The 26,659-nt window shown below is 41.5% G+C and overlaps 1 protein-coding gene and 1 long non-coding RNA gene across 8 annotated transcripts in view; one reads left to right on the forward strand and one right to left on the reverse strand.

Annotated features, from left to right (window-relative positions):
• Nucleotides 1-12,471, reverse strand: part of ATF7IP2 (activating transcription factor 7 interacting protein 2) — a 60,378-nt gene extending 47,907 nt beyond the window's left edge. For 2 of the 7 annotated variants that reach the window (XM_042971796.1, XM_042971797.1), the window contains exon 1: nucleotides 10,954-12,035. The gene's annotated coding sequence lies outside the window, so the exon portion shown is untranslated. Of the gene's footprint in view, nucleotides 1-10,953; nucleotides 12,038-12,057; nucleotides 12,145-12,403 lie in introns of those variants that run through there. The other 5 variants (XM_042971792.1, XM_042971793.1, XM_042971795.1 and 2 more) reach the window with 5 other exon arrangements.
• LOC122234627 lies at nucleotides 12,415-24,961 on the forward strand. The gene is made up of 3 exons (XR_006212470.1): nucleotides 12,415-12,494; nucleotides 21,147-21,257; nucleotides 24,859-24,961. It is a non-coding gene; the product is annotated as an uncharacterized LOC122234627 (long non-coding RNA).
• The last annotated feature ends 1,698 nt before the right edge of the window (nucleotides 24,962-26,659 follow it).

The following is a 26,659-nucleotide window of genomic DNA, read 5'->3' on the forward strand; positions in this document are numbered from 1 at the left end:
CTTTCATTAATCAAGGCCCTGATACAATATAGGATCCTGTTTTGCCTCTATTACTGAATATCTGCCTCTTTGTGAACATAATTTTTGCAGTATTTCCCATAGAAAGAATGATCAAACCAAGGCTTTCTTCCAGCATGGTTAATTTTTTTTTTTTTTTAACGTTTATTTGCTTTAGAGAGAGAACACAAGCAGGGGATGGGCAGAGAGAGGGAAACACAGAATCTGAAGCAGGCTCCAGGCTCTGAGCTGTCAGCAGAGTCCGACATGGGGCTTGAACCCATGGGTTCATCAATGAACCCATGAACAGTTCGTTGATCCCACGAACTGTGAGATCATGACCTCAGCTGAAGTCAGACACTTAACCGACTGAGCCATCCAGGCGCCCCTATGGTGAAGTTTTAATTGAACATGCTATGTTATTTTTTTTTTAACAAAGAGAGAAGTTCTTTTGATTGGAAATCCATGAGAGCTATATCCTCTACTTAGATTTTTAAACATGAGGTAACTGGAAAGTCTTCCTGACTACCTTCTGGCTTCATAAATTTCAATTTGTGGCTTCTTTACTCCTCACATATTTCAGGTGCTAGGCACTGAAGACCACATTCCCATCACGATCAGGCCAACAGGCAATAATTACCTACACTCAAAAGTGACTATGAACCACAAATGTATTCTATTAAACCCACACTAAGGATATCCTTAATCACAATCTGCCTGAAGCTGTTCTACTGCCAGGTGACACAGAGGTAAGGGGAAATGAAGATGAAGAGAGACAGTAGTCTTAAATGATTACAGCATCTTATTTTTTAAAATCTTACAAAAACTTCCAACCATGTGAATACACTGCCATGGTCCTTTCTCATGGCCTTTAGAGAAGGCCAAAAATAGTGAAAAGCCCTGAAAACTTTGGGGGAAATATGCCCCTCCATATGATGCATCCAAAAGGCATGTAATATCCATTAATTATGAAATACAACAATTTGAAAGTACTGAATATTTTTGGGGTGCCTGGCTGGCTCAGTCAGAAGAGCATGTGACTCTTGATCTCGGGGTTGTGAGTTTAAGCCCCACCCTGGGTGCAGGGATTACTTAAAAAATACCGAATACCTTTGAACCACCCACCACTCATTCAATCAAGTACTACCAGTAACTTTCATTTACTTAAGTTTCCCTATACCATGTCTCCTCCCTGGTACCCATTCTAAGATAATTCTATATCCTAAGTTTTGAGTTTATACTTCTATTACCCTTTGTAAGTTAGTTTCATTGTAAATGTCATGTGTAAACAGTACAGTTTAATTTTGCTTTAGAGTAACTTATAGTTTTCTAACACTTGTTCCTTCATGAATATCCCAGACTCATCCACACAATTGTATATAGCAATAATTCATACATTTTAATGGCATTATAATGACCGATTGGGTCAATATAACAAAACTTGTTTATTTACTTCTCTACGAAGATATCTGAGTCACTTCTAGCTTTCTTTTTCTGACGAATACTTGTTTCAAGGGGGCATATCTGTATAAATTTTTTGAGTGGATCTGTTGGGTAGCAGGTAAGATATACAAATGTTCAACTTTTCAAGATAGACAAATTATTTTCCAAAGCAGGTATACCAATCTACATCTCTATGGGCAATATATGAGAGTTACCACTATCCAAATCCCCTCAAGCCTTTGGTATTGCCAGACTTAATTTTTATCAATCTACCTGGATATAGATATATATCCCAACTGTCTTTATTTGCATTTCCCTAATTACTAGCATCTTCTCATGTTGATTGGCTATACAGCTTTCTTTATCTGCAAAATTCCTGGTTATATCTTAATTTTTTTTTTGACTGGGTTTTTTCTAAAGCTTATTTATATTTTTTGAGACAGGGACAGCGTCAGTGGGGGAGGGGCAGAGAGAGGATTCCAAGCAGGCTCCATGCTGTCCCCACAGAGCCCAAACTGGGGCTCAAACTCCTCCGAAATAATTACCTGAGCAGAAACTAAGAGTTGGGATGCTTAATCGACTGAGCCATTCAGGCGCCCTGGGTTGTCCTTTCTTATTTACATATTAAGAAAACTTAATAGATTATGAATAATAATCCTTTGTCAACCATTTGTTGAATGAGTTACAAGTATCTTGGATATTCCTAATTTTTATATTGACAAATTTCTTTCTTTTTTTCTTTTATGGCTAAAGTTTAATCTCCCTTGAGAAATCCTTTCCCACCCCCATGGTAATGTATGAAATAATAAGGCCCACTGGAGGTACAGAAGCCTTCTTCCGAATAGGTTATCTCGGGACATGGACCTGTAGCGTGGCTGCGTTAACTATAAAAGTATATGATATAAATGCAGGCCTGAGTGAGCATATAATAGAAATACTCGCTCAGAATTATTTTTAAAGTTTATAAACATGAGAAAATGGGTCATTAACTGCAACTTGCTCGTTGATAAAATTTAGGGCACTAAAGAGAGACAAATCACTTCTGTATCAGTATGCTTAGAGAGAAATAAGTAACACTGCCAGTAAAGGGCTCAGGGAATTTAAGTACTGGTAACTATCTAAAAGGTAAACTAGAGTTTACATGTTGTAGAGAGGTTTAGTGAAATTTATTACTGGTAGATTAAAACTTAAAAAATTGTAATTGGGGATCCCTCCCATCACCAGAGCTCCTGACACTCTTCAACCTTGAATCCTGTGCTTCAATCCTTTGCTGTCAAATAAACCACATTTGACACATCATTGGAATCGTGGTACTGTTCTGCAGCATAAGGATGGAAAAGAGAAGTCATCTATATTACCTCAAGTTTTAAAGACCTGTCTTTTGCAATTTAAGTCTTTAATCCATCTAGAACTGATTTTAGAATGTACTGGAAGGAAGGAATCCAAATTCGTTTTTCCCTCAGGTGTATAATTATTTGTTGGACAGTATCCTGTTAATTTTTAACTTTAAAAACATAATGTCTCTTTTATTTATCTGATGATGTAACTCCTTCTGAACATACTGTTGTTCATCCCATCAATTTTAGATGTCTCTTGTAAAACTTACTGATTTTGGTCTAATGAATCTTTCAATATAATTTAATCAAATTACATGTAATATAAATGCCATTAAAGCTTTAATTTATATTGGTGTTATGCCTCTCTGATTTTCACAGCTTTTTGCTGCTACGTTTTCCTTTCTGTTATTTGTGATCTCCATATTATGCTTCACTATGGAAATGTCCTTTTTATTTTTTGTTCTTTTTTTAAGGTCTACACATGCTTTCCAATTCCATGGATTTTAGTATATTTAAAAGTTTTCCGGGACGCCTGGGTGGCTCAGTCGGTTAAGCGGCCGACTTCGGCTCAGGTCACGATCTCGCGGTCCTTGAGTTCGAGCCCCGCGTCGGGCTCTGGGCTGATGGCTCGGAGCCTGGAGCCTGCTTCCGATTCTGTGTCTCCCGCTCTCTCTGACCCTCCCCCGTTCATGCTCTGTCTCTCTCTGTCTCAAAAATAAATAAACGTTAAAAAAAAAAAAAATTAAAAAAAAAAAGTTTTCCAAAAGCATTTCAGCCAATGTTTCAGTAACCACTGAAGTACAAAATGAAACATTATTTGAATATACATTATTAAAACAAATATCCAAAGGGAGACTGGCTGGCTCAGTTGGAAGATCATGTGACTCTTGATCTCTGGGTTGAAGTTGGAGCCCAACTTTGGGTATAGAGAGTATTTAAAAAGTATTTGAATTTTACATCCCGGATTTTACCCTACTTTAATGTTATATATACTTTCAAGAATAATTTTGGATATTTACATTCTGGTTCAGAGCCAAACTTGGCTATTATGAATAAACTGCTACAAACACGCATGTGTCAGTTTTTGCGTGGACTTGTTTTAATTTCTCTTGGGTATATACCCATTGGAATTGCTGCGACATACTCTAACTCCATATTTAACTTTCTGAGAAAGGCTGTTTTCCAAAGCATCTAGACAAATTTACATTTACACCAGGAGTGAATGACAGATCTCGTTTTAGGATCACTTCCTCAACACTCACTATGATCTCTTTCCTAGTATACTCATCTTGGTGAGGGTGATGTGATACTCATTTTCATTTCCCTGATGGTTGCTAATGCTGCTTACTGGCCACGTTTATCTTGTTTATTCAGCACATTTTCCACTTTAAAATTGGGTTATTTGCCTTATTATTAACTTATAAGAGCTCTTTGTATATTCTAGATTTCAGTATCTTTTCACATATGATTTGAAAACTTCTCACACTCTGTAGATGTCTTTTCAATTTCTTGATATGCTTTGAAAACCTCGAGTTTTTAATTTTGATAATGTCCACTTTAGTTTTTTACTTGTTGCTTGTGCTTTTGCTGTCATATCTAAGGAATCACTGCTTAATCCAGGGTCATGACTATTTACTGTTGTTTAAAAATTTTATAGCTTTATTTCTTGAAATCCATTTTAATTTATATATAGTATCAAGGGGGTCCATTTATTCTTTTGCATGTGGACATTTGTTCCAGCACCATTTGAAAAGGCCATTCTTTCCCCCACTGAATTGTTTTGGCGCTCTTGTCAAAACCCAATTCATTTCAATGTTAAGGCATATTTAAAGGTTCTCAATTTTATCCCATTGACATATAGGTCTGTCCTTATGCCAGTACCACAGAGTCTCAATTACTGTAGGTTTCTGCTAAGTTTTAAATTTAGGATGTGAGTCCTCAACTTTGTTTGTTTTGGCGTGGTGGGGACAGGGGGATTGTTTGGACTGAGTTCCTTGACTGTGTATATGAATTTCAGGACCAGATTAACAATTTCTGCAAAGAAGCCTACTGGATTTTGATAGGGGTTGTGTTCAACCTATAGATCAATTTAGGGAATATTGCTACCTCAATTCTACCAAACATTCTGATCCATGAACATGGAAGTCTTTCCATTTTTAGATCTTTAATTTCTTTCAAAAGCATTTCATAGTTTTTAGAGCTTTGTACTTCTTTTTGATGTTATTTAATTGAAACTATTTTTCTTAATTTCATTTCTGTATTGTTTGTTGCAAGTACATGGAAATTCAACAGAATATTGTATATTGATCTTGCCTGCAACATTGTTGACCTTGTTTTTATCTCTAGTTTTTTAAGGCTTCTTTAGAATTTTCCACAAGTAAGATCCTGTCATATGTCAGTAGTTTTATTTCTTCCTTCCTAGTCATGATGCCTTTTATTTCATTTTCTTGCCTATCCTAACTAGAAACTCCAGTATAATGTAGAACAGAAGTGGTGAGAACAGACATCCTCATTTTATTTGGACTCAGGGGATAACCTTTACTCTGTAACCATTTTTGTATAATGTTAGCTGTGTATTTTTCACAGATAACCTTTATCAGGATAAGGAATTTCCCAACTATCTTTACTTTGTTGAGTGTTCTTGTCATAGAGGAGCATCGGATTTTGTCAGAGAATGTTTCATCATCTATTAACATAATCATATGGCTTTGTTCTCTATTCCACTGATACATTATTGTATTTTTGGATGTGAAACCAACCTTGCATTCCTGGGATAAATCCCACTTGCTCATGGTGTATAATCTTTTCTGTGTTGCTGGATTGAATTTTTTAGTGTTTTGTTGATGATTTTTGCATTTATATTCATAAGAGATATTGTTCTGTAGTTTTCTTGTGGTGTCTTTGTCTGATTTTGTTATCAGAGGAATACTGGCTTCCCAGAATTAGGGAAGTGTTCCTTCCTCTTGTATTTCTTAAAAGAACTTATTAAAAATTGGTATTTTTAAATGTCTTGTAGAACTCAATAAACCCATTTGTGACTGGGCTCTTCTTTGCCTTCTAATTCAATCCCTTTACTTGTTATAGGTCTGTTCAGGTTTTCTATTTCTTCCTGAGTCAGGTTTGTTCATTTGTGTCTCTAGCAATTTGTCTGTTTCAACTACTTAACTGACTGGTATACAAGTGAGTTGTTCTATTCTCTTATTTATTTTTTTAACTTCTGGAAGGTCAGTAGTAAGCCTCCCTCCTTCATTCCTGATTTCAATTATTTGAGTCTCTTTCATGGTCAGTCGAGGTAAAAGTTTGTCAATCTTTTTGATCTTTTGGAAAAACAACTTTTGGTTTCCTTGATTTTCTCTATTTTTTATTTTATTAATTTCCACCACACTCATTATTTCCTCCATTCTGCTGACTTAGGTTTAGTTTGCTCTTCTTTTTGTATTATAGTTAGGTTATTGACTTGAGGTATGTTTCAATACAGGCATACATCACTACAAAATTTTCTTCTAATGATTGTTTTAATTTCACTCCAAAGTTTTGGCATATCATTTTCATTCATTTCAAAGTATTTTCTGTTTTTCCTTGAGTTCATTTTTTACCCACTGGTTATTTAGTAGGAGGTGTTTAATTTCCACATAGTTGTGAATTGCTCAAGTTTCTTCTTCGCATTAAATACTAATTTTATTCCACTGTTATCAGTGGAATCTAGTTATCAATCTAGTTCATTGACTTCAATCCTCTTAAATTTGCTGATGTTTGTTTTATGGCATAGTGTGTCTACACTGGAGAATGTTCTCCATACATGAGAAGAATGTATTCTGCTGTTATCTTGTTGAGTGTTCGCAAGACATCTCTTCAGTCTAGTTGGTTCAGAGCGTTATTCAAATCTTACGGTCTCCTGTCTAGTTTTCTGTACATTAAGAAAGGGCAGTACTGGTCTCCAACCATTCTTTTTGAATTGTCTATTTCTCCCTTCAATTCTTGTCAATATCTGCTTCATAGATTTTGGTACTGTTATTAGGTGTATGTATATAATTGTTATAAATTCCTGACGGACTGGTCCTTTTTTTTATAAAACATCTCTCTTCTAGTAGCATCTTTTGTTCTAAAATCTGTTTTGTCTGAAATCAGTATAACCACTCTTTCTTAAGGTTGCTCTTTGCATGATAGATCTTTTTCTATCCTTTCATTTTCAACAGATTTGTAGCTTTCAATCTAAAGTGTCCCCTGTAGACAGCGTATAGTTGGATGTGGTTTTCCCTCCAGTCTGAAAATCTGTTTAATCCATTAATATCTGACATTAATATTGACGATTCGATTTATGTCTACATTTTACATTTTGTTTTACAGGTCTCACATCAAGAAAATTGAAAGTCTTGGGGCGCCTGGGTGGCGCAGTCGGTTAAGCGTCCGACTTCAGCCAGGTCACGATCTCGCGGTCCGTGAGTTTGAGCCCCGCGTCAGGCTCTGGGCTGATGGCTCGGAGCCTGGAGCCTGTTTCCGATTCTGTGTCTCCCTCTCTCTCTGCCCCTCCCCCGTTCATGCTCTGTCTCTCTCTGTCCCAAAAAAAATAAATTAAAAAACGTTGAAAAAAAAATTTGAAAAAAGAAAATTGAAAGTCTTTTCTATTTTCTGAAGAGTTTGTGTTTGCAAATGGTTATTACTTCTTCCTTAAATGTTAGAAATAATTCACCATAATGCCACCTGGGCTTGGAGTTAACTTAGTAATAAAGGTTTTCAATTATAATTGAATTTTTAAAAAGAGACACAGGACCACTCATATTTTCTACATCTTTTTGTTACTTTTAGTGGTTTTTCTCCTTTCAACAGAATTTCAAATTTATCAAGTTCTTCATAATTTTCTCTAATTATATTTGTAACATCCGTAAGATTTGTAGTATTTTTTTTTCTCCTTTCTTAAGATGAGCGGGTAGTGGCTCAGGCCATGTTCAGTCTCTAGCTGTCTTACCACTCACACTAGCTTCTTAGCTCATCTGGGCAGATGTCAGGGCAGTGAGTGAAGTCAGAGGATATTGGCACCCATGGGCCCTAGAAGTTGGTTTTCCTGCAAGCCTGGCCCAGTGGTCCAGTAGGATGAAGTCATTCTGGTCCTTGGCTGTCTAGCACTGGGCCTCTGTCTGCTGTTGTTGTTGCCACTGCTCCTTCCTTGCCCTTGTAGCCAGTCAGGCTTCACTGAAGCTCTTTTTATTCTTGATATTAGTGATGTGGGGTTTATTCCCCCCCTTCATCATTTTTACTGGAAATCTATCTATTGAATCAATACTTACAAAGCACTGACTTTTGGCTTTGTTGACCCTCTATTGTATGTAGTGTTCATTTCCTGTTGGCATAATTCCATTTTCTTCAGGCTTGATTTGTTGCTCTTTTTCCAGCTTGAGATAAAAACTCAGATCTTTCATTTTCAGCTGCTTTCCCCTCTTCACTTTTTGTATCTAAAGCTATAAAATTTTTCTCTAGTTCTGCTTCAGTTGAGTCCCATACATTTTGATAAACCCACTCTCAATTTTATCATTTGGTTCAAAATATTTCCAATTGTCATTAGAATTTCTTCTAGGATCTGTGGATGATTTCGAAACATTAATTTCCATGCAATTTGCAGATTCCCTATTTATATTTTTGTTGAAAGTTAGCTTAATTGCACCAGAGTCAGAGAATATCTTCCAAAATGACTATCTTCCAAATGGTATTTGTTGAGGCTAGCTTCATCGTCAATTTTTCCAAAAGCTCCATATATACTTGAGCAGAACCTGTATTCTAACACTGTTGAGTACAATGTTGTTATATGTAAATGCCAACTAGTTCAGATGTTCTTAGTTGTACTGTTCACAACCTTCCAGCTATTAAAAACACTGGATTTGTGCACTTCTTTTGATTTAATCATTGTTTTCTTTATATAGTTTGAAGCTGTTAAGTACATACTGATTTATTTTCTCTATTCCTGGTGATGGATTGGTTTTCATTACAAAATCTCTTGCAATGCTTCTTGCTGCAAAAGTATCTTAATACATTATCAACGGTAAATAAATGTCAATTGTATTTTTTTTTAAATCCACTGAACCAAATATGTACCTTCCCTTTACTAACAGTAAAACTTAGAAACCAACCAACCTGAGCTAGGTTATGTAATTTGTTCAAGGAAACATAGTTCAGAGCCAGAATTTAATCTTAGGATCTTAAGATTCAAGGAAATCTTGTATCACAAGTACAAATCAGATTAGGAATTATGAAGGGACAGGGTTATCTTCAGGGCTATACAATGGTCAACAAATTGACAAAACTTGACCAATTTGTGACAGGTGATTATCTGATAATGAGCATGAACTAATTACTACTCTAAGTGTGGTCCATGGACCAGCTGCACCGGCCACTTTCTAAGTGCTAGCAGAATTTTACTTTTATTTTAAAAACTTTCATCAATGTAATGCCCTAAAATCAAACAGTTATAAAGTGCTCATAATGAAATGTAGTTGCTCATCAGCACTCCTTAATGCTTGGTGGCAATCAATTGTAATCAATTTAACAACCTGTTTTTATTTCAGTATTTTTAAATATCTTTATACTAGTTATCTCCTGAGTTACAAATTCTAGTAATTATCAATTCCTATATATTTACAAATGAGATTTAGCTGTTTTCTACACCCTACACATCTTTTTTTCCTTAAAATCACATCTGTAGCTAACCCAATACATTGTTATAGCCAAGTATTTTCTATATAACCAATAGATCATCGCTGTCAGCATGGGGCCTCATGTGGGGCTGGAACTCATGAGGCATGAGATCATGCCCTGAGCCCAAACCAAGAGTTAAATGCTTAGCCTACTGAGCCACTCAGGCACCTGTATGTCATGTTTAAAGATCACATCTTAAAAAATGCCTTCCCTTGGGGCAATTGGGTAGCTCAGTCGGTTAAGCATCAAACTCTAGGTTTCCTCTCAGGTCATGATCTCATGGTTCAGGAGTTCAAGCCCTGTGTTAGGCTGTGCACTGAGAGCACAGAGCCTGCTTGGGATTCTCTGTCTCCCTCTCTCTGCCCCTCCCCCACTCGGGCTTGCTCTGTCAGAAAAAAAAAAAAAAGCCTTCTCCCAAGATAACAACTTTCTTCTCTGAAGATGCCATTACATGTATTTTTAGTTATGAGCTTTGAGGTCAGAGGTGTATCTTATTTACTTTTATATCCTCAGGAAGGTAGCTTTCATATAACTTTAAAAAATGCTGCTTAAATGTATACTTCTAAAAATTAATCCAAAAAGTCAACCAGGGTTAGTCTTTCTTTAAGTACCCAAACAGGCCTCAGCAATTTTTGCCATTGGGAGCTCATAAGCTACTTCTTATCAGCAGCACTATATACAGTAGAGTCTCTACATTTACCAGATCAGTCTATGAACATCCCTGTATCCCAAGAAATTTTATCAGGAATTCAAAAATTCAAACTAATCTGATCATCTCCCCTACCCAGAGAGTCATAGTTAGTTCTCTCCAAGTATCGCCAGACTACAATCTTTTCTTTCCCACTCAGACTGGTAAAGCTGAAGGACAAGAAGCTACCGGAGTCTACGGTAATGCATTTTAAAGGTATGGGTTGGGGCACCTGGGTGGCTCAGTCGGTTGAGCGTCCGACTTCGGGTCGGGTCATGATCTCACAGTTTGTGGGTTTGAGCCCCACGCCAGGCTCTGTGCTGACAGCTCAGAGCCTGGAGCCTGCTTCACATTCTGTGTCTCCCTCTCTCTCTGCCCCTTCCCTGCTCATGCTGTGTCTCTGTCTCAAAATAAACATTAAAAAAAATAATAAAAATAAAGGTATGGGTCAAGGTTTAATTAAAACTCAGAGAAAAGAATATTTAAATGATGTAAGAATAGGAGACAGAAAAGAACAGAATACAGTTCTTTTTTATATTTAATATCTCAATGAGAACACTTGCACATTTAAAGTTATAAAGTTTGTTTTTATTACTAACAACTATCCAATGTATTACTTAAAATCTGATTACATGAAATGAAATAAATCTTCCCACACCCACGATGATAGAATTACATGATATCCACAAGAATTTTCACACCAGAATTCAAGATACTAACTAGTAAGGAGATAACAGTGGGCTGAAAGCTGAGGTATGTACAAGTCAATAAGGTAAACAGAGCAGAAAATTCAAGATGTACCTAGACACACCAGTTCTTAAAAGACACAAATCGTTTCCAATAAGACACTGTTCCTGCATTTCTGTTGAGGCAGAAGTTAATCTTAGGATGTGGTCCGTGCAAATCTGCAGATAAAGCTGAGATAGGCAGATTAATTCGATTAGCATCACACTCAGCATCTCCGAAAACCGAAGTGAAGGACACACGACCCAGGCATACTTCACAAAAGATGAATTCAGGGCCATCAATCCTTGATTCAGAGGCTGCATTTCTGCATTTTCAATAGCTCTCCTGTGACATCTTGACCTTGACCTTGACCTATCTTGACCTTGACTGTTCTTCACCGTTTGTTTTGCAAGTAAGTAGGCTGCTGGTCCGTTTGCTGGCTACAAATAAACGTGTGACGGGACTGTCACGAAAAGCCTTATTAAATCCCAACCTGGAGTTAACAGTCTCTGTACGTGGACAGGACGCAAATTCTTCCAACGTTTTACTTCCACGGGGTTGCAGTTATTCGCTCCGCTTCTCTTTCTAGATCTTGGCCACACAGAAGTCTTCAGGGCAGCGCAGACTAGCTTGTCCCAGAGCCAACAACAGGTGCCGGCTCCTAACGTCAGAAGCGTCGTCGTCAACAGTCACGCGCACAAGTCGGAGAAGTCAAGTTTTCCAAGGACAGCCAGGCTGGGGTCCGAGAGGCAACGCAAACTAACCGCCTCCTCTCTCTACCGTGCACATCCTTGGACTTGGCCAAAATGGGGGAGAGAGAGCAGGTCAGGCGGCGGCACGAAGAAGAAAACGGCCTCTGATACGAAAATATGTACATATACATTTGTAAGCGCTCCTAAAAGCCAGAGCGCCTGCGTGGGAGGGAGACCCATCTCCGCCAAGACTCGGCTGCAGGATCCCTGGCGCCGCTAAGCTCAACAGGTGTCCGGCACACGTGTGCGCGCGAGGCCCCGGGCTCGCAGGGGCTCCCTCCGTCCCCGGGCTCACTTCCCAACGCCACGTCTCGACGGCAGTCTCCCCGCCGCCTGGGGAGCCGCGCCGGCGCCCGGCCGAGCGCCGGCGACCGCCTTCCCCCGCGGCCGCTAAAGTAGTCCGGCCGGGCCTCGACCCCGTACTCACTCGGAAGGATAAAACCCCGCGGCCGACGCGCTGCCCCTCCGCAGCCGCCACTCCCACCCACGCGGGGCGCCTCAGCCGCCGAGCGCACACCGCTGTCGCCTCCCGCGCCGCCCGCCGGGGAAGCGCCGCGGACGCGTGCTCTCGCCCGCTGCGGGCGTCCTCCCGACCCCGTCGGAGCCCCGGCCACTCCGCGGGGGCCTCTCGCTCGGCCCCGCCGCCGCTGCCGCCCTGCTAGCGAGGCGTCCCCGGGCTCCTGCGCCGACCCTCAGAGAGGCGCGCGGCGCCGCGCAACCGCCGACCCGGCCAGCCGCCGCTCGCGCGGGGCTGCCGCCCGGTCCCAACGTACCTACGGCGGCTCCCCACCGGCCGCTTTCCTCAACGGGAGCTCAAGGAACAGTAACCGCCGCGCACAATACTCTCCCGCGCGGACCTCGGGGGTAAGTCTGCCCGCGCCCGCCCCCGCCGGACTCCGGGCCAATGGCAGCGCGAGCGTGCCGTGGCCCGGCCAATCAGGGGCGCCCGGGTGGAGTGGGCGGGGCGAGAGGGGGCGGTGGCAGGGAAGTGGAAGTCGGCGGCGGGGTGCCTCTGGGCTGGAGCGCTGGTGCGCGTCGGGCGGTGGTGCTCACCCGTCCGGTGGCGGCGCCCTGCGTCCCGGCGGGCGGTCGTTCTGAGTGATTCGCGCGACGCGGTAGTTTTCCGAGAGACGTGACTCGTGAAACTCTTTATAAAAACCGATTGGAATCTTCAAAATGTTGCCTTTAAAGCTTCATTTCTTTGGATGAAGGAGTTTTTGGGCGACTCCTTAAATTTTGCCACCCAGGCGAGAGGACATGGCCCACTTGTGTTTTCTTGAGTTTCCTGAATTATCCCGGCACCCTGTCACCCTGGGCTGCGTTAGATTTCTCCAGGCAGATGATGGCCCTGTTTGTGACTGCTGTGTGTTCGACAGTTCTGAGTGTCCTCTCTGTGCTCGGCGCAGGGAGTGTAACCATCAGTTTTTCCATGACGCGTCTCTCATCGCCGAGGGGACAACTGCTTGCCGTGTAGTAGCTACTGGCTACGGGGAAAATGAGGCAAGGACGGAAGTTCTGGAAGCCTGGGTCATGAACGGAATGATACACTTTGACCCAGTGGGTTCCCAAAAATCTGGTCCAGGGGGTGGGTGTCTATTCTATTATAAAAATAGTATTGACATTTCTGTTGGTCTCAGACGTTTCGGTTTTCCAGAAACTTCTAGGAAAGTGTCGTGTTATGTTGCAACAGGTTAAATGCAGAAACAGATACAAGAATCCAACTGTCTTAAGTCAGACATTAAGGAAATTGGCAAAAATGTAAAATAACACCGATCTTTGCACAAGTTTTTATGTTTCGTTTTGGAAAATAATTTTTTGAGAGAGATCGAGAATGGGGGTGGGGAGTGGAAGAGAGAGGGAGACAGGCTACCCTGACAGAGCCTGATGTGGGGCTTAACTTACAAAAGGTGAGATCATGACCGGAGCCAAAGTTGGACGCTCAACTGACTGAGGCACCCAAGCGCCCCATGTTTTGGAAAACAATTTTTCACATAATTGAAGGGTGTACATAGGGTTGCTGAGAGAAAGAGAGGGTGTAGGAGGCAAGTGAATTGGAGCCAGATAAGGAATATGGACCTAATTCAGTCAACAGCGAATAAGTAGCCTTTAGAAATATCATGTCCATGGGGAGTCTGGGTGGCTCAGTGGGTTGAGCGTCCGACTTCAGCTCAGGTCGTGATCTTGCATCTCTGGCTCTGTGCTGACAGCTCAGAGCCTGGAGCCTGCTTGGGATTCTGTGTCTCCCTCCCTCTCCCCTCCCCACTTATGCTCTGTATCTCTCTCCTTCAGATATAAAGAAAACATTAAAAACATTTACCAAAAAAAAAAAAAAAAAAAAAAAGAAATATGTCCATTTAGGGAAATAGTATATCGTGTGCCATTTAAAAAAAAAATTTTTTTTTAACGTTTATTTATTTTTGAGACAGAGAGAGACAGAGCATGAACGGGGGAGGGTCAGAGAGAGAGACCACAGAATCTGAAACAGGCTTCAGGCTCTGAACTGTCCGCACAGAGCCTGATGCTGGGCTCAAACTCATGGACTGGGAGATCATGACCTGAGCCGAAGCCGGACGCTTAACTGACTGAGCCATCCAGGCGTCCCCCATTTTTTTTTTTTAAAGTAAGCTCTATGCCCAACATGGGGCTCGAATTCATGACCTCAAGATCAAGAGGTGCATGCTCTCCTGGTGAGCCCACTGAACTTCTGACTTCTAAAACTATGACACAATAAGTGAGTGTTGTTTTAAGCCCCTATGTTTGTAGTAATTGGTTATGGCAACAACAGAAAATAAATACTAGCATTTGCATACCCCTCTCAGCAATCTCAAAGGCAGGGCTGGAATCCTGGGAGCTACATTTCCTAGATAACCTATGGCCAGCGTTCTGGATTCATTTACATTTTGCCCAGTGGCTGCACGTCCTGAGATTTGGAAAGTAGAAGAAACACAAATTAGCATTCTGTGTTTTTTCACTTTGGCTTTGGGTCTCTTCACAGCCAGTCCCTGCAGTGACATAAGGCAGCTGGGACAATCAACAGTGGTTTTTCTGAACTTTTCCAGCAGCAGCAACTTCCCTACGCTCTGGATCACAGAAGCAGTGACACAAGTGAAAACTAACGTGACAGTAACTCCTCTAGCCCTTCCAAAGTCTTTTAAAGTACCTATTCTCTGTACCAAATACCGTTATGCTTGAAACATCTGGAGTGCTTTCTATTTTCATGATTGTACGCTAAGCAGTAGACTTCTCCATGACTCAGTTTCCTCATCTGTGAAATGAAATTACCTGTAATACAAGGAACATAGTACAAAATGATGTCTTAGGGTTGCCTGGGTGGCTCAGTTGGTTGAGCATCTGACTCTTGATTTTGGTTTAGGTCATGATCACAGTGTCATGGGATCCACCCCCATGTTGGGCTCCGTGCTGAGCATGGAATGGAACTTGCTTGGGATTTTCTCTCTCTCCCTCTGCCCTTCTCCGCTACTCGCATTCTCTTTCTTTCTCTTTACAAAAAAAAAAAACAAAAAAAAACAAAAAAGGAAACCTCTTTTTCTCTACCAAAAAAAAAAAAAAAGTAACCTCTAAGAAAAAGAAAGTAACCTTTTAGAATTATTGCATGGATTAAATTACGTGGATTAAAAATCCATTTAAAGTGCTTAATAGAGCATTTAACACACAGTGAGTGCTCAATAAATGTTTATTATTATTTTTTCCAAAGGGCTCTTTATGTGGTCACCAAATGGGCACTACCAAAAAGCCAGTTTCTTCTGCCTTTTTCCTCTCATCCACATTCCTACCTTGAAAACATTGGGGGGCACCTGGGTGGTTCAGTTGGTTGAGTGCCTGACTCTTCACTTTGGCTCAGGTCATGATCTCATAGTTGTGAGACTGATCTCAGGGTTGGGCTCCATGCTGAGCGCAGAGCCTCCTAGGGATTCTCTGTCTCCTCTCTCTGCCCCTCCCTGGCTTGCTCTGTCTCACAATAAATGAAAATAAACATTAAAAACAAAGAAACGTACACCCTGGGGTGTCTGGCTGGTTCCATCATAGTACAGGCTGCAACCGTTTTTTAAATTAATTAATGTATTTAGAGAGGGGAGAGGGAGAGAGAGAGACCCCAAGTCTGCTCAGCCCTGTCAACTTGGAGCCTGACTCCAGGCTTGAACTTGTAAACCATGAGATCTTGACCTGAGCTGAAATCAAGAGTTGGACACTCAACTGACTGAGCCACGCAGCCACCCTGAGAAACTGCAACTCTTGATTTCAGGACTGTGGGTTCAAGTCCTATGTTGGGTGTAGAGATTACTTTTAAAAAATCTTAAAAAAAAAACCCCATACACATTGTCACTACTTTACGTATTGGGGAGTTTTAGCAGCCACAAAGTACTTTACAACATAAGAAGTCAGGATTATATATAGCACTCAGCACTGTCAACTGTGAAAAATAACTCTGAAGTTAAGCAATTTATTATTATCTTGAATATATGTATTTTTACTATGAGTATCATGATGGTCATATTTTATATGTCAACTTGGCAAGGCTCTGTGCCCAGTTGTTTGGTCAAATACTATTCTAGATGTTGCTGTGAATATATTTTGTAAATTTAATGACAGCTACAAATCAGTTGACTTTAAAGTCAATGTGTAAAAATGAAATTTGTGTATAGATACAGGGGGAGGGAAGGAGCTGTATAAGAGCAAAGTTTCTGTATGCTATTGAAGTTAAGGTGGTATAAATACAAAATAGGTTGTAATAGGTCGAAGAGTCTAATTGTAATCCCTTAGGGTAACCAGTAAGAAAAGAACTTTTAAAATTTTCACAGCAAAAGAAATGAGAATGGAATAAAAATGGTACACCATAAAAAAAAAAAAGTCATGTAAACACCAAAGAAGGATGTAATGGAAAAATTGAATAATAACAAGAAAAAAAGTAGCAAATTGAGAGCATTAAGATTTTCCTTATCAGTAACTATTTTAAATGTAAATGGATTCAACTTTCTTCAAAAGTAGTGTTAGATTGACAAATAGATTAAAAAGCAACAGCAAGAACCATGGTCCCACTATATGCCTTCTGTATACAACTCAGCTGAGATCTAAAGGCAAGTAGGTTGAAAACAGATAAAAATAGATATTGCATGCAAACAGTAACCTAAAGAGAAGTGAGGTGGCTGTAATAATTTCAGACAAAATAGATTTATAGTCCAAAACTATTGCAAGAGACATAGAAGGACATTATATATTGATAAAAGGTCAATGTATCAAGAAATACAATAGTCAGAAACATATTCACACCTCACAACAGAGCTAAAAAATACATGAAGCAAAAATGACCAGTACGGAGGGAGAAATAGATAATTCTACAACAATCCTCGGAGTGGTTAATACCCCACTTTTAACAGTGAATAGAACAACGGAAAGAATATCAGTAAGGAAACAGAGGACTTGAACAACAATATAAACCAACCAGACCTAACAGACCATTGAAGGATATCCCGTACTAAAACAGCAAAATAAACATTCCCAAGTGCACATGGAACAGTTCTCCATGATAGAGCAGATGTTAGGCCACAATACAAAACTCACGAACGTTTAAAAAGATTGAAATCACACAAGGTATCTCCTCGGGACACAATAAAATAAAACTAGAAATCAGAAACAGAAGGAAAACCAGAAAACACGTGTGGAACTTAACCAACATGTTCTTAAACAACCAATAGGTTGAAGAAGAAATCACAAGAGAAATCAGAATATGCTTTGAGTAAAAATGAAAACACTATATACCAAAATATATGTTTAGGATGCACTGAGCCTGCCAATTCTGAAATTATTCCATTACTGTCAAAGGTCTTGTTTTCGGGATTCAAGACACATGGGTATCACAGTTGAGGGTAGTCATGTGATTGAAAGATGTTCATAGATAGTGCTACAGAATGTAAGGTGTCTTTGATGACAAAGTTTATGGAAACATTTACAGGGTGATAACTATGCAAACAGGCAAAGATAACCAAGTGTTGGTTCCCTGGGCTTCCTCAGTGGCAGTGTGGCTGTTGATGATCAGGCCCAGCTAGAACGGGGATTCTTTAAGGCTTTTCTTTTCCCCTCTCCTTATGGCCCTCCCTAGAAGGAAGACATACTTATGTATCTGCCTATTTACCATTTGCTTCTCCTAAGTCTTTGATCTTCAAACAACTCAAAACACTTATGTTATTTTATGCTTGTCAGTTGGTCGCTAGCACAAACCAACTCAGCACATTCCTGACCATTTACTTGAAGGGATCAAAGGTTAATCTCCGAGGTGCTTATATCAGAAATAGGCTTTAGACCTGAGGTCCGTTTCTGCATAGATTATTACAAGTGTTGTACTACAGTGAGACTTTGCTTTACTATTTGTTTCTATCGAATGAGTTCAAATTTGATTCATTCATTTTTTTTTTTTTTTTTTTTACTTTTAAAATCAACTTTATGAGGGTGCCTGGGTGGCTCCGTCGGTTGAGCATGTGACTCTGGATTTCAGCTCAGGTCATGTTCTTGCAGGCTTGAGATCAAGCCCCACATTGGGCTCCATGCTGAGCCTAGAGCCAGCTTGGGATTTTCTCTCTCTCCTGCTCTCTCTGCCTCTCCCCCACCTCTCTCTCTCTCTCAAAATAAGTAAATCAACATTTAAAAAAAATTACATAAAATACACACATTTCGAGTTACAATGAGTTCTGAGAAATGTAACCACCACCTCAGCCAAGATCACTTCCTTCCCCCAAATTCCCTTGTACCCGTTGCAGTCATCCCCAAACTCTGAACCCCAGTTCCAAGAAACTCCTCATTTGCTTTTGATCAGGATATATTAGTTGCACCTCTTCTATAATTTCATATAAATGGAATTGTACAGTATATCCTCTCTTATGTTTTTTGTTTAGCATAATGTTTTTGAGATTCATCCATGTTGCTGTGTGGTTTTTTTTTCTGTTTTAATAGGGAATAACGTTCTATTTTATGGATGAACTCCATTTTGTTTATCCATTTACCTGCTGATGGGCATTCGGGTTGTTTCTAGTTTTGTTTATTATAAATACAGTTGCTCTGAACATTTGTGTACAAGTCATTCAGGAAGTATGTTTTTTTTTTTTTTTTTTCCTACCTGGGAGTGGAACTGCTATAGGTCATATAATAAATATATGCTTGACTTCAAGCGTCTGCAGAAGTTTTTTCTAAGGGCCAGAAAGTAAATATTTTAGGCTTTGTGGGCCATATGGTCTCTGTTAGAACTGCTCAAGTCAGCTATTGTGGTGTGAAAGCAGCTATAGGCAGTACCTAATTGAATGAGCATGGTTGTGTCCCAGTTAAACTTTATTTATTGTCCATCAACTGATGAATGGATAAAGGAATTGTGGTTTATATACACAATGGAATACTATGTGGCAATGAGAAAGAATGAAATATGGCCTTTTGTGGCAATGTGGATGGAACTGGAGAGTGTTATGCTAAGTGAAATAAGTCATACAGAGAAAGACAGCTACCATATGTTTTCACTCTTATGTGGATCCTGAGAAACTTAACAGGAGACCATGGGGGAGGGGAAGAAAAAAATAAAAAACAGGTTAGAGAGGGAGGGAGCCAAAACATTAGAGACTCTTAAAAACAGAACAGACTGAGGGTTGATGGGGGGGTGGGAGGAATGGGAGGGTGGGTGATGGGTATTGAGGAGGGCACTTGTTGGGATGAGCACTGGGTGTTGTATGGAAACCAATTTGACAATAAATTTCATATTTAAAGAAAAAACACTTTATCTACAAAAAATGGGTACTGGGTCAGATTTGGGATGTCGTCTATAGTTTGCTGAACCTGGCAATCAAGGTTTCAAAGATTCAGTCCTGTGTTTTCTTTTAGATATTTTATAGCTATAGCTTTTATACTTAGATCTAGATCAGTTTTCAGTTAATTTTTGTAGATGGTGTGAAGTTAGGATCAAGGTTCATTTTTTTGTTCATACTATTTTTTGTTTCAGTAACATTTATTGAAAAAACTTCTTGGGGCGCCTGGGTGGCTCAGTCGGTTAAGCGTCCGACTTCAGCTCAGGTCACGATCTCATGGTCCGTGAGTTCGAGCCCCACGTCAGGCTCTGGGCTGATGGCTCAGAGCCTGGAGCCTGCTTCCGATTCTGTGTCTCCCTCTCTCTCTGCCCCTCCCCCGTTCATGCTCTGTCTCTCTCTGCCTCAAAAATAAATAAACATTAAAAAAAAAAATTAAAAAAAAAAAAAAAGAAAAAACTTCTTTCCCTCTTTGAATTACTCTGGCAACTTTATCAAAAAACATTTAGGAGCAGCTGGGTGGCTCAGTTGGTTAAGCCTCTGACTTTGGCTCCGGTCATGATCTCGTGGTTCAGTGAGTTCGAGCCCTGCATCAGGCTCTTTGCTGACACCATGGAGCCTGCTTCAGATCCTCTGTCCCCTTCTCTCTCTTTGCCCTTCCCCCACTCACGCTCTCTCGTGCTCTCAAAAATAAACATTAAAAAAAAAAAAGTCAGTTGTTAAGTCAGTTAAGCATCTGACTCTTGATCTCGGGTCAGGTCGTGATCTGGTGGTTCATGAGATTGAGCCCTGCATTGGGTTCTGTGCTGACAGCGTGGAGCCTGCTTGGGGTTCTCTCTCTCTCTCTCTCTGCCCCTCCCCTGCTTGCATGTGGTCTCTCTCAAAATAAATAAACTTAAAAAAAAAGCAATTGACCATATATATATGGATATAATTCTGGACTCCCTATGTGTTTCTATGGATGTATATATTTATCCTCGTGCCAACAGCCCATGGTGTTGATTACTATGGCTTTATAATAGGCCTTGAATTTGAGGGTATAATTCCTCCAGCTTTGTTTTTCTTTTTCAAAATTGTTTGCCTATTCTGGGTCCTTCTCATTTCCATGAAAATTATAGAATCCACTTATTACATTATGTAAAAAAAAAAACACAGTGATTTTAATTTTGATTGAATACGTAGACAAATATGGGAGAATTGACATTTTAACAGGGTTGAGCCTTCTAATCTGTAAGTAGTTAATACTCTGACAAGTACTGTTTATCATGTATATGTGTAATTTTTATTAAAAATATTGATAGTAATTCTCTGAGTGGCAGGATTATAGAATACTTTTGTTCTTTTTACTTTTCTGTCTCAAAAATATTATTTTAAAAATATTTAGCTAGACCAAAAAAAGATACTAATTTTGGTTATGCAACAGCTCAATTTAATTTGAATGATTCAGAGACAAGTAACTATATTAGAAAAAGAGAGGATAATTGTTTCTGTCTTTCCAACTAAAATAGAAGATTCATTACCACAAGAAAAAATTATTTGATGGTGTGTCCTTAGCAACTAAACTTTAAAAATATCATTGAAAAAAGAATAAGGAACTGCCTGTTCGTCTACATCACGAAAGCACCTTCATGCAAATAACTGTTTTGTACACTGTGAATTTGTAATCTGTTTTCTTTTGCAAACAGAAGAAATAATGTATTTCTAACTTTCCTCACAGAAAAGCCAAGGAACTGTGACCAATATAAGGGCAACAGACTTTCCCAGTGTTCGTTCTACATATTATTTCTCACTGCAAGAAACCAGAGCTTGGAGAAGTAGCTGAGTCCAGGTATACATAGGAGAGTACAAGTTAACCTGGAACATGTGATATTCATGAGGAGGGAAATGAAATTTTACCTCATCCATGGAAGAATGTTCTAGAAGTTGTAGGCATATGTTAAAACCCCCACAAGTCCACTAAATGATTTTGATTTTTTTTTATAATCTTTTTTTTTAAAATTTTTTTTAACGTTTATTTATTTTTGAGACAGAGAGAGACAGAGCATGAACGGGGGAGGGGCAGAGAGAGAGGGAGACACAGAATCAGAAGCAGGCTCCAGGCTCTGAGCCGTCAGCCCAGAGCCCGACGCGGGGCTCGAACTCACGGACCGCGAGATCGTGACCTGAGCTGAAGTCGGACGCTTAACCGACTGAGCCTCCCAGGCGCCCCATGATTTTGATTTTTAAAAAGTACCCAGCCACTATCCGTAGGCATCCTTTTTTTTTTTTTTTTTTTCTTTTTAACGTTTTTGAGAGACACAGAGTGTGAGTGGGGGAGGGGCAGAGAGAGAGGGAGACAGAATCTGAAGCAGGCTCCGGACTCTGAGCTGTCAGCAGAGACCCATGCAGGGCTCAAACGCACACACCATGAGATCATGACCTGAGCTGAAGTCCGATGCTCAACCAACTGAGCCACCCAGGCGCCCCCATATGTCATCCTTATGAAATGCAAGCCATATAGCATTCTATACAATAAAAATTGAAATCCCCTGTTCACAACTGAATTTACCCACACCCCTAGTCTAACCTTCAGAACGTGACTTTCCAGACATTTTCCCATTTACACACACACGCACATGCGCACAACTCTATGCATAAACGTATACAAATTTAGAGTTTTGGTTATTGCATGAATGGGCTCATCTTACCATTCTGTTTATCAATCAAGATATCTCTCTTTTTTTTTTTTTTAAAGTTTTAATTTTTTTTTTTTAACGTTTATTTATTTTTGAGACAGAGAGAGACAGAGCATGAACGGGGGAGGGTCAGAGAGAGAGGGAGACACAGAATCGGAAGCAGGCTCCAGGCTCTGGGCCATCATCAGCCCAGAGCCCGGCGCGGGGCTCGAACTCACGGACCGTGAGATCGTGACCTGAGCTGAAGTCGGACGCTCAACCGACTGAGCCACCCAGGCGCCCCAAGATATATCTCTTGAAGCTCTTTCCATGTCAGTGTAGAGCTAGCTCATTCTCCTTAACAAGTGCACTGTATTCTATTATGTTGATGTAATTTAACCAATTACTAACTGGAGGACATAGGATAATGCCCTCTCCTTTTTTCTACTATATTAAATACCTTTTTAGTCTTTTCCTCTTAGTTCTAGCAATTGGAGACCTAGGAGTGAAAAAAAAAGTTCAGTTAAATGCTATCTATACATCAGATTTTGACAGTAAGTGCCAAATGATGGGGAGTTGTTCTAAAAAGGAAGTTGTTCCAGGAAGAAGGAACACACCTTTATCAGTTGGGATGTTTTGCAAGTAACAGGAAAAAAATCGAAAGTAGCCCAAACATCTAGAAAAAGCTAGCAGTTGCAAAGTAGTGTTCCTATAACTGAACCAAATGAGAGTTCCTTCCCACATCTTTCAGTAAACCAATAAAAATTGACGACTGAGCTTTTGCAGTGAAGAAAGGTAGGCTATACATTGGTACGGTGCCACCCAAGAGAGTGGCGGCTAATGCTCAAAAGTCCCAAACATCTCCGTGGTTGCAGGTGAGAGATTTTAAGGGCATAATTTGGGGCGGGGGTCTCCTGAGAAGGTGGACGCTCCCGGAGGCTCCGAAGTCCTGTTAGCAGATGTTAATAACTTCTGGTGCCACTTTGTCTGGTCACAAGGAGGTCTGTTCCATCACAAGAGACTTGGAATCTGAAAAATGTCTTTGTTCTTTAGGGGAGAAATTTCATCTGGTACATTTGGTGATTATATCTTCAGGGTAGTGCTGATTAAGTACTTGTACCTGCCGCAGCTAGTAGGCTTGCATTCCTGCGTGTTGCTTTGAATGAGCGAGCCTTTCTATCTGGTGAACCTAGGCCTACGTGTTCCTTGGCAGGTCCAGCCCAGCCCTGGGACGGTGAGACCTCTAGTGTCCATTCCTTCATCCGCAGTGTCCACGTGGATGCCAGTTTCACTTCCTTTTCCTTTCCCAGTACACCGACTCAGATCCTGCGGATTCAGAGTGACTCCAAAATGTGGGGTGGAAACACAAGGTCGTCTGGTGGTACCAACTTCAGCAGATTGTGTTTGCTCTGCTGCAGTTAAGAAAGGAACGACCGAGGTGCCGATTTGGGGCGCACGGCGCGGTGGGACGTGCAGCCTGCCCCTGGGGACCGGGGCCTTCCATGGCGGCCCACGGCCCACTTCCTGGCCTGGGCCTCAGGCGGCGGCCGACCCTCACCCCAGGGCCGGGGTCCCAGCTGGCCCAGCCCCACAGGCCGCACTGCTCCGGTTGGGCCGTGGGGCCGCCGTTTGTTTGAGTGGAGCTCGTGGTGTCACAAGCGTAATGGCGAGAGCAGAAGCGCAGGGCAGAGTCTCGAGAGGGCTGGTCTGGGCCTTGAGCTTGGCCACCTGGATGAGGCCCACGAGCCCGGGCTGATGGCTTGGTCCCAGTCAGACGAAGTGGCCCCCCCACCCCCTTCCCGACAGCGCGCACAGAGGCCTCCGTAGGGAAGCGAACAGAGCGTGGGGTGATGAGGGTTGGAACCGTTGGTAGCCCTCAGGTGGCAGAATAAGGTGTGGCCCCAGGCGGGTAGGGAGGGCCACCACCCTTGGGTGGGTCTGCTGGCTCAAGCATGAAATACAAAAAAGGTCCCCCCTCCATGTCCACCCCCCCCCCCAGCCTTTTGAAAGAAACTGTCTGCTACATCTGGTCCTTGTTGGACCACCTCTAGAAGCAGCATCAGGTGTGACACAGGTGCACGTTGGCACCCTGGCTTAGAGGTCATGGAGCGATAAGGTCACAGGGAGGAAGAGAAGAAGCTTCTATGTCAGAGCAGCTGTATTCAGGAAACATTGTCACATTAAAGCTATTGCTCTAGTACAGTGCATTTGATTGCTCACTGACCTAGGGTTGACACTGCTAAATACTTTGTCTGAAATATTTTCTGTCTAGATTTTCAGAAGTGCGATATAAAAACAGTGGTAGTGTTGCAGGATTCTTTTACCTCAGTACCTGGGATTCGTGGTCTCCTGTGGCTTCAAAGAATGAAGAGGTAGACTCGGAGGGAAGTAAGCAGGCAGCAAGAATTTTATTAAAAAGCAAGATTAGCAGGGTGCCTGGGTGGCTCAGTCGGTTAAGTGTCCCGAGTCCTGGTTTCAGCTCAGGTCGTGATCTCGTGGTTCGGGAGTTGGAGCCCCACGTAGGGTTCTGCACTGACAGTGTGGAGCCTACTTGAGATTTCTCTCTCCCTCTCTCTCTGCCCCTCCCCGGCTTGCTCTCTGTCTCTCAAAAATAAATATATATTAAAAAAATTTTAAATAAAAGCAAGAATAGTACAAAAGGTGTCTTTGCAGAGAGAGGGCATTGCAAAGTGAATAGCCCCGACTGTAGGTGAGGAACTCATTTTATAGGACATCGCGTTCCTTCCCCTCTCTTTCCCCTTTGTTCCTTTCCAGGTTCTGTTTTTCGTTGGCCTGATAACTGTAGGTGCTGACTAGTTTATTCCTGATGGGCTTGATTCCGTGGTGTGAGGGCTCGGACTGTGAGTACCATGATCATACTGTCCCTGGAACAACATAAGTTTTATGGTTTACTTTAGTCTGTTTGTCAAATTCCTGAGGGGAACCTGGGGGGGGGGTGGAGTAGGTGGTTTGTTACATTCTTAAGAGAAACACTTTACGCCTGAGGGAGTTTTTCTCCTGGTCACATGCTCCCAGCATTGTTTTAAAATAATGTGTTTTCCTTCTTCTGCATGGGGGGGGGGGCCCTCAAGTCCTAACCTTTCCCTCGCTACCTCTTTAACCCTCTCTTTCCCTATCATAGTCACATAGAAATTCACTTTGTAAATTTTTTTGTTCAAATTTATAATATGAAAATAAAGTGAGGCCTCACTGAAAGGGGGTCAGGAGGCAAGAAAGGGAGCACATTCTGTAACTGAACAAAAGGAGGTTGGTTCACCGGCTGCACAGGAAGCCAAAACAAAAGCAAAACCAAAAACTTAACACTGAGCTTTGGCCATGAAGAAAGGCTACTTATTGATGTGGGGCACCCAGAAGGATGGGGATGTAGTGCTTGAAGTCCTGAACTCCCTGATGGTTAGTAAGTGAGGATTTTTTAATTTTCTATTTTTTAATGTTTATTTTTGAGAGACAGAGACAGAGTGCGAGGGAGGGAGGGGCAGAGGGGGAAACACAGCATCCGAAGCCGGCTCCAGGTTCCGAGCCTTCAGCAGAGAGCCTGATGCGGGGCTTGGACTCACGAACCGTGAGATCATGACCTGAGCCGAAGTCAGACGCTTAACCGACTGAGCCACCCAGGTACCCCAGTAAGTGAGGGTTTTTACAAGGCACAGTTTGGGGCAGAGATGTCCTGAGGCCCATGTTGATTGGTCTGTAAAGTCCTGTTAACAGATGTTACTTAGCAACTCCTGGTGCCGCTTCCCCTGGTCACGGGGAGCTTTGTTCCATCTCAGGAGGCTTGGAGTCTGAAAAATACCTTTGTTTGTCATTAGGTCCATGTGATGATCATATCGTTAGGGTAGTGCTGATTAACTACTTGTATGTGCATAAGCTAGTGGGGTTGCATTCTCGCGTGTTCCTTTGCACCCTCAGCAAGCACTGCTGTCGCTAAGCCTCCCCGTTCCATGGTTAGACAGTATCCCTGCTGCTGTTCATTCCTTCACCTGAAATAACAAGATGGATGCCGGCTTCAGCGCCCCTCCGGGTCAATTACAGGAAGAACTGTCAATCACAGACCCCAGCGGAAGAAGTGCCAACAGGAAAGAACCGTCAGTTAGAGGTCCCGGATGTAGTTGCATCTCCTGCAAGAAATATACCCCTGCCAGCCAGTCAGTGAGAACCCGTCATCACCTGGAACTCTGTTCTCTCTGATGGACAACGCCTCCCAATTCCCTTTTCTTCTCCATAGGATGATGTTCGTCTCCTTTTTTCTTCTCCTTTTTTTTTCTTTTTTGTTTTGTCAGACTTGTCTATAGTCTTGCTATAGCTTGCATGTCCTGGGTTGCAATTCTTTTTGTTGCATCCACACGACTCCTGAAACAATGCCATGGGCACCAGTGACAGTCACAGTAAAGTTTACTGCAAGGAGAGGCAAGTCCTACCAATCGGGACCAACACTTTTGATCAGAGTGCGGCCCTGAACAGCCCAGGTACAGAGTTTTTATAGCCGACCACATCGTCTTATCATCACCTGGGAACAGAACAAAGAAATAGTTCCCAGATGAGGTGGAAACAGTTC

The sequence above is a fragment of the Panthera tigris genome, chromosome E3 (genome assembly GCF_018350195.1).
Source record: "Panthera tigris isolate Pti1 chromosome E3, P.tigris_Pti1_mat1.1, whole genome shotgun sequence".
In the NCBI taxonomy this organism is placed as follows: Eukaryota; Metazoa; Chordata; class Mammalia; order Carnivora; family Felidae; genus Panthera; species Panthera tigris.